This window comes from Alligator sinensis, unplaced genomic scaffold (assembly GCF_000455745.1).
Source record: "Alligator sinensis unplaced genomic scaffold, ASM45574v1 scaffold267_1, whole genome shotgun sequence".
Taxonomy (NCBI): domain Eukaryota; kingdom Metazoa; phylum Chordata; order Crocodylia; family Alligatoridae; genus Alligator; species Alligator sinensis.
The window spans coordinates 2,350,041-2,358,656 of record NW_005842100.1 but is presented as its reverse complement, the minus strand read 5'-3'; the positions used below and the strand labels follow the sequence as shown (position 1 = coordinate 2,358,656).

General features: G+C 45.1%; 1 protein-coding gene across 1 annotated transcript in view; it reads right to left on the bottom strand.

Moving 5' to 3' along the window:
• The window catches only part of BTBD11 (BTB domain containing 11), a 278,838-nt gene that overhangs the window by 57,289 nt on the left and 212,933 nt on the right, over window positions 1–8,616 (bottom strand). The window lies entirely within an intron of this gene.

Here is an 8,616-nt window from a genome sequence, read left to right as displayed (position 1 = left end):
AGGAATGACTCATGTGAAGGCCTGGGGGGCAGGAGTGGCAGGGGAGACCCATGTGAAGGGCTGCAGGACAAGAGTGGCAGGGCTCCAACACTTCCAGGAGGCCTTTTGAGGTGCTTTTGTGTATGTACTTTTCCTCTCTCCCTGTCTTGCCCCCCACTCCACAGTTTTGCAGACAAATTCTACCCCCCTCTCTCAGCTTCCTGTTATGTGCAAGTAAAACTTGTCCTCTTAAGCCTTTGCTTATACGCTGGTTCTCACAGGGAAGAGGTGCTAATGGTGCCTTAAAGAAGCAGACTGGAAGGCTGGTTGGCCAAAGGGAGGAAGAATGGTCAGTCATCATGACATCTCCTGTTGACCCTGGTACAGCAGAGTTCAGTGCAAGTCACAGAGAATTCCCTTGTCTGCTGCAATCTGGATGGGTGGTAATGGAAAAGTCAGCAGCAAGGTGCGTCCACTCTCCCAGCTAGTTATAAGTGGAAGACAAGCCCCAAGGATGTTGCTGTAGGTAGGCTCAGCATCAGCAAAGTGTCCAGAAAAACTCTCCAACTACAACTGCCTTGATAATCTATTAGTGTGTATTATTCTCAGTCAGTGTGGGCTCCACCGTGGTAGTATTTCCCTCTACTCATAGGCATAAATCCTGTATTGCTGAAGCCAAGCTTTGGTCAGCTTCTCAGCCAAAGTTTGGCACAAGTGAGTGACTGCAGGTTTAATCATCTTTGATTATAATAGATTAAAATGGGAGGAGGAGCTCTTATAACACCAGTCAAGGGGGAGATGGAGCTGTTGGGGAGCCGTGCTCAGTTGCCTAGCACTCCTCTTTACGTTAACTTCTAATTGTGGTAAACCGCAAACAGCAAACAAGAGCTGCATCTCCTTTGCATAGTGTTGAGACTTTAGTCCAAGAAGGTTCACTGTTTCTCTCGGTGCCTGTACATAATTATTAAATAAGACCAAGGAGACAAGGGGCTCCTGTGACACTCCAGCAGAGAGAAGTTTGAAGGTAGAAGTGGGTTTTCCACTCACTGCCCTTTGGATAGGGCCTTTGAGAAAGCAATTCTGACTCAGGCAATTTCTCTGGACTCCTGATCTGTGGCTCAAGAGGAACAGCTGAGGCTTTGTGTTGTAATTGCTTGTAATGATTGCCAAAGAGAGATCCAACAGTACAAGAAGAGACTTTGCCTCTTTATTGATAATAAAAGATCATCCATCAGTGCTACAAGCACTGTTTCTCTTGCAAATCCGTTTAGAGATTTATTGCCTTCAAATGAAGTGGGCAAAGGAGAGAAGTGACTAAAGCGTTTTTGCGCAGTTTCATACATCATTGCAGCTACATATGCATTTCCCTTATAGGCAATGCTTCTGAGGGATTTAGATGCTCTGAGGCACAATCGGCATTTGTTTTACACTAGGGCTGCAGTTGGCCATGCACTGGGTGTGAGACACAGACTCAGCAGCTCCTCATGTATTTTCCCCAAGTCTGGCTGGATGTCACAGAGTCCTACAAGGCTGCCAAGGAGCTGGAAGGTTACCCTGCAATGCTTTCTCCCCATCACTTAGGGATGCTACAATGCTGCCACTGGCAGCAGAGAAACTGTCACTGCATCTCTGCTCTCAAAGCCTGCCCTGCTGGTTTCTCTCAGCTTTGTGCTGTCCTGAAGAAAGGACGGTGGCTGATGGCTAGATCTTACTGTAGACTTGACCCATATTTAGCATATCTGCTACCTCCTTCAACCTTGCTTATCTCCTCACATCTTCCTACACCCTTCAAAGGATCTGGTAGCACCACAATATGCCCTGGCACCCTGGTTGAGAATCACTGATGTAGCCATTGCTCTAAGAACAAAGCGTGTCCTGCCAAGGTAAGTGCAAGCATACTAGCCACCACTAGAGGTCTCCCTCCTCTGCCCCAAAACTGGAAATGGCAACATCTATCCCTAAAATAAACCAAACCTCTCACAGAATGTCCTGAGCTTTGCCTGGAATTACACAGACATACTTTTAACAAAGAGGAGAAACCCTAGAGTCTGTCTTGCCATCCCTATCCATTTGAAAATCCTGGGTCAGGCCCTACAAAATGATGAGAAGGGTTTAATTTAAAAAAATTGCTATTGATTTGGCATTTGTTTTATTTCCTTTCTATCATTTGACCTTGCAAAGCAGAGATGCTTTTTTAAGCTTTTACTTCAAATGAGGGCTAGAAAGTTACTTTTTAAAGAAAAGAATTAAAGTCCTGAGACATAATTGCATGACTCCAAGAACAGGTGCTTTAAGAATTAAATGCCAAATACTGGTCAAACTATGATTAAACTACAAAAGTCCACAAGAATATTTATCTACAGTCCCTCCTCTTCATCCGCTAGTGACTATGGGACAGTCAGCCGTGGCTGTGACAGGGCTTATTAGTTCTGATACACAAAAGTTTTGGAAGGAGCTGCCCAAATCTTGGCATCAGTGCTTGCTGGATAGTAGTCAGACAGAGCAGGTTATGGAGATAGACTGTCCTCTCCCCTTGGGAACAAACACAATCTTTGAGCTGTCATGCTGGTACAGTCTCCAAGAGCTGCAGTACGTGAGCAGTTTCCAAGAGCTTCTGTAAATAATGTGTGTGGCAGTAATCCCAATATGCTGACCACTGCACCGAGGCCTACCTTCAGGAGAAAGAATCACAAATATTGAATGGTTTGGAAATTAAATGAGCCATTCTGGCCTCAGCTCATGGTCAGAAAAATTCCTGCTTTCAGGATTTTGTTACTGTGCTTGGCACACATACAACCACTAAATAATACTTAATTCTGGTCAGTTTAGAAAGAACCATTACTTCATGACTCTGACTTCCAGCAATTGCTCTTATTGAACTGTTGTTATTATGTAAGCTAACTTGAAAGTCAGAAATAATAAGCTCCAACTCCATCCATCTTGGTTGTGGACAGATGAAAAGTTTATGACGGTGTTGTCAACATCATAGTGGTAGAAAAAAAGTGGCTGATGGACAACACAAACATGAAACCAGGATAATTCTGACCAACCTGGCAGAATATTGCTACTGAAAGAATCAGGGGCAAAGAGTAAAACTCTTCCTGTGTAAGTTGCACTGGTTTCATCCACCTGTTTCAATGCTAAGGTAGCAGTTTGCTAAATGCAAACAGGCTATTATCTGTCCCAGCTATAATAGTGCCTACTATCTCAGAAGAGCTGCTCATGTGTGTGTACCTGATCACACCATGCTTTAGACCAGTACATAAAGCTGATGCAATTACAGCATGGAATTGAACATCTGTTCATACTCATGGGAAACTGGGGGGCCCATTCAAGGTGTTTAGCTCACAGTCACAAAAGTGACCACAGGGCAGCTAACCAAGCAAACTTGGGTACCAATCTAGCCATGGATTACTGCAGCTCAGCACAGCCCAATTCACCCTATTTTTTGTTCAGGTTTTTCTGCCTAGGTTGTAGTTCACGCTGTTGTTGCTAGACTGCTGCTAGTGCAGAATTGGCTAGATGAGAGTAGCTCAAGTGTTGCTACATTGCTGTCAAAGTTGTGACTGTAGTTTAGACATATCCAGTCAGGCTTCATGCCTGGACATAGAACAGAAGAAAACAAGGAATAGAAGGTAACGTGATGGACAAGAGCAAGGGTGGCAAAATCTCTGCATGTGGTACATATGATATTAGGGAGGCAGGGCAGGCAGCACAGATAAGGAAGGGAGCAGAAACAAAGTAGCAGATCAGGCAGGGAAATGGGTTAGGAGTGACACTTGGGGAAGGCACAGGCCTAATTTGTGGCACACCTACCAAAAAGGTTGGCCCCCACAGGATTAAACCATAAATCTCATTTTGCTGGACTTCTCTTTAGCCTTTGATTTCAGCTTTTGATGTAGCTGCACATGGAAATCTGCTCCCTCACTTCAGAAATACAGAAGAAGCTGGTGGACCTGCACTGACATAAAAAAGAATGAAACCAAGACCTGACTCGGAGGACCTTTTCTGACCTCCTATTGTCTACAATATGAAATGACATGGGTTGCCCCATGGGCTGAAATGAATAGGCTGAAATCTCCTCCTAGACGAAGGTATCATTACATAAGATCATTCAAAGGGAAGATCAAAACCTGGAGGAAAAGCAACTGGTTAAAACAGAATCCAGAAAGTAAGAGGTAATGATGAAGGGAGAAGGAAGCACTTTAAATGACTCATAACTCTGTGAAGGGTGTTTGCCTTCAGATGCCTGAGACTGAGACACCCATAGCCTGGGTGTTCTTTCCTTGTATCAAATATCCAGTGTATAATAAACCAGAGGTGGGTAAAATATAGCCTGTGGGCTGGATCTGGCCTGCCATAAGGTTTTATCTGGCCCACAGTGGGTCACTTGGCCCTGCCTGGTCCAGATGTGGGGGGCATCCCAGGCTGTGGCGCATGCAGCTGGTCCCTTTCTGCCCCCAGGAGCGCAGCATGGCTGGGGCAGCATAGTGGCTGGACTCTGTTTCTTGGCAGTCCCAGTGGAAGCAGCTCCTTCTAGCTGCCGCTGCTAGTATCGCCACTGCTGCTGGACCCAGCCCCACTGCCTGGGCACTCCAGCCTGTCCGCCCTTCACCCACTGCCGCTAGCACTGGATGGAGCTGGCGGGCAGGGTCTCCATGAGTCAGCTCAGGACCTGTGCAGGCAGGGTGTGCTCAGCTGAGCAGCTGGGATGGGGCCAGGGGTGGATGGGGAGTGAGGTTAGTGGGTGTGGCCAGGGCTGGGGTGGGATCGCAGGGCAGTGATAGCATGGGGCTGGGGCTTAGGGAAAAGCTGTGATCAGCTGCCTGCATGCCCCTGCGATGGGCACCAGTTCTATTGTCAAGGGCATGCGGGCAGTGGATCACAGCTCTGCCCCGGGCCCCGACCCCGCACTGTCACCGCTCCATGATCCCAGCCCTGGTCTCCACCCCATCACCTGTCCCACACCCAGATGCCACTCCTTGCCTGCCTGCAGCCACATCCCATCCACCTAGCGGAGCGTGCCCTGCTCACACAGGTCCCAGACTGGTGTCCATGGAGATCCTGGGGCTGGGGCCAGGTGGTGACAGCATGGGGCCAGGCCCCAGGGCAGAGCCACTTAGGGAGTTTTGGTGAGCTGTTTTGGGGGGATGGAGGGGTGGGGGAACAGGGGTGGTACAGTCCCAGCCTGCAACAGCTCACCAAAACTCCCCAAGTGGCCCTCCAGTCCAAATAATTGTCCACCCTGAAAAAAACCCTTTTCCATAGAGCAGTGACCAAGAGACAGCACCCTACTTACCCTGACAAATTTGGGGTTGGATGTTGTGATGCTCATGTTCATGACCTCCAAGCTTGAATGTATCATAGACAGAAACAAAGCCACCAACCTCGACAAAGCCCCATTTGGACGGCAGCACTGCAGCCTGCCTGCTAAACTTCACAGGATGCCAAGAGCACTTCTTCCCATCCGGCTCCTTTCTATTTCAGAACACAGCATACAACCCACATATGTGACCTAGTCCTTTGCTGAATACACATGGTTTGCACATTTTATTTAAAATAAATGTCCCTTCACAAGGCAGTAGGGATGAAAGGGACATGCAAAGGTTTTCTTTTGTTTACGATAAGAAATATGAAAGTCGCTAAAACCCTGATTTCCAGCTTGGGTGTAGCAGACAGGGAGAGCCAAAGGGAGCCCTGTGCAGCTGTATAATTCAAATCCAACCAGCTGTGGCACAGATTAGTATGGCCAGCACCTGGGCAGCCCTAATTTGCTGCAGGGGAGAATCAGGAACATGTTCCTTTCGTTCCCCTTACACAGGGGCAAGAAGCAGCAGTTAGACCTGTACTGGGGGCTGTGAAGATGCCTTCATCAAATGTATGCCAGCAGAGAGTTTTTTCATACAGGGGGAGCTCTTGATAAGCCACCTCCATCTGCTTTAAGTGGCACAATGTGTCCCTAGCAGTCCTGACACCCTAGCCCAGGGGTTCTTAACCTTTTTGGATTTGAAGCACCCCTCACTGGACTTGAGGTCCTCCTCTGTAACTTTTGTGAATTGAGTGGCACCCCCTTTCAAAAACTAGTGCATAGATTATGGTGCTTACCACCTTGCAGAGGGGTCTGGTAGTGGGGGTGGGGGACTGTCCAGTCAGGGACAAGCCTGAGCCTGTGCTTTTCTCCCAACACCTCACTTATTTCCTCACACCACGCTTCAAAAGATCTGGTGGCACCTCAAGGTACCCCAGCACCCTGGCTGAGAATCACTGTACCAGTCCTTGGATTCAATCATGAAGGACAGCTAGAGACACACAGGGAAATGCACATCTCCCTTTCCACCAGCAACACACTGGATTTATGTGGGGCTGTTTCATCCATGTGCACATATGAGGGACAAAATACCCACCACTGGACTTGCAGTGGCAGCTGTGTTGGCTGAGGCATTTACTCTCAGGGAATGGCAGAAATGCCATGGTCTGTCTCCTTTAGAGCTCTGCAAGAGAAGTAGCTTTACTGAGTATTTCCAGCCCCTAGACCAGAAACAAATAACAACTCTACATCCATTCATCCACCCACTGCAAACGCACTGTTGTGTGTGTGACTGTCAGGAAATGAAAACAACGGGGTAAAAATCACAGGAGAAAAGAAACTGGGGAGATACTGGGATAAGAGAGAGAAAGAAGGCAGAGACAAGCTACAAAGCCATAGACCAAGAACCTGACTGCTGCAGTGTGCGCAGTTGTGCTGGGAAGTGTTAAAAGTATTTGGTGGGAAACTTCCATGCTGTAAACTCAGATAAGAAACTCAACATTTGGTTTTTATCTGAACTGATCCTGAACTCCAAGCCTGTGAGATTCGGCCAAACCACTACTATGCCTTTCCCTCCCCCTCTCCCCCAATATGTATTTTTGCAGTGTGGAAACTGATTTTGCCTTATGCTTGTGAAACAATATGTTACGAATCAATGCCGTCAAATGATGGAATGTCACAAAGCAAGGTGCAGAACACAAAATGTACCACACAGTGCATTATTTTGTTTGGCTTCTTTTAATTAAGAAGCTTTAGGAAGATCCTTAAGAAAAGCCTGGACAGTACCAGTTTCATAGCTCCAAAAATTAACATACTTCCAAAACAAATCATCTAAAATGTATCAGACTGCACACAAACTCTTCTAGCTGCACTTTGTCCCACAGTTTATTTGAAGAATCATTTCTTGACTTTTTTTTTTTTTTTTAAATCTTGCAATTATGGACACAATGCTTGATGACAAGCTGGGAGATACAAGACAGTTGCTACTCAGTAGGAAGAAATGAAAGCTTGGCACTTGGACTAGGTGGAAATGAGATGTGCAAAGGTGCTACGATGTACTGAGTACAGATGAAACATTACAAGCAGCAAGATTTCAAATTAATGTCCTGAAGCTCTGCCTGGACGGCCTTTTAATAAGCTGCAGCCTTTCTTTTGATCTCAGTGTTATAGACATGTAGAGCCCAATTCTCAGTTACAGAGAGAGCTTTACATCACTCTGGTGGTCTAAACAGGACTTAAAATGTGCATACATTTCCTTTCCACTTGGAACAGCAGAAGTAGAATTAGTTTTGTGAAATTAGAATGAGAATTGGGTCCATACAGTTAAATGAAGAACAAAGGGGCAGATTCTGACCCATATAAAGGCCCAGATCTTTTCTGGGAAATTACCTCTTCATTTCTACCCTGCTGAATTGTACACTGTGCTCTAGTCCCACTCCAGCCTGGAAGGACAGCTATATGAATGATGCAGTCACAATAATGTGGCTATTATTTATTTTCTCTATGAACTGAATTTTATGACTGCTTTAACTGAGTACCAATTTGTTCTTGATAATTACTAAATTCTCTAGGACACAATCACTATTTGCTCCACCTTTAACTGGTTTAGAAACTTTAATTTCAGTGCAACTGGCTAAAGCAGTCAGCAGTGCTTTCTATGCACAAGCTAACAAAATATGACTTTAAAAATTGTATATTTCTATCATTCAGGATCACGATTTTATTATCATTTGCTGGTATTTTTATTTTTTTAGGATGTTAAGATTTAAAGGTCTGGAGTAGAAATAATATTTGTTTACCCACAATTGTATCTATTAGCTCAAATCTCAAAGAGTTTGTAATTGTGCCTTTTTAAAATTAGGAACCTGATTTTTCAGGCCTGCTTTTTTTTTAAACTGGAATAGAAAATTTTTGGTATCTCTAAACATGAGGCCCAAAATATTTACATTAAGGTGAAACAATTACAGACAATATTTGAAATATGAAGCTTTCGAGAGAGTTCTGAAATTCAACATACTTCTTTAATAGAGTATTTGATAGGTGTCAACAGTAAAGCATTATGCCAGTCTCAAAGTAAAATATTATTCTATTTAGTGAGAAAGCATGTGGAAACCAGAATCAACAAAATACATCTGCTATGATGCAAGTTGTTGCAGTTAATCATGGACTTAAAACCATGCATTCTGTGGTGGAGGACAGAATATGTACAGCACCTACATCTGAGTAACAAAGAATGCTGCAACATATGAGTTTGGGTTTGAATTTCCTTGTGTGTTATAACTAGCAGCTAGGCTGGGTAATAAAGCTATTAAGAAATTCTGATGAATAAT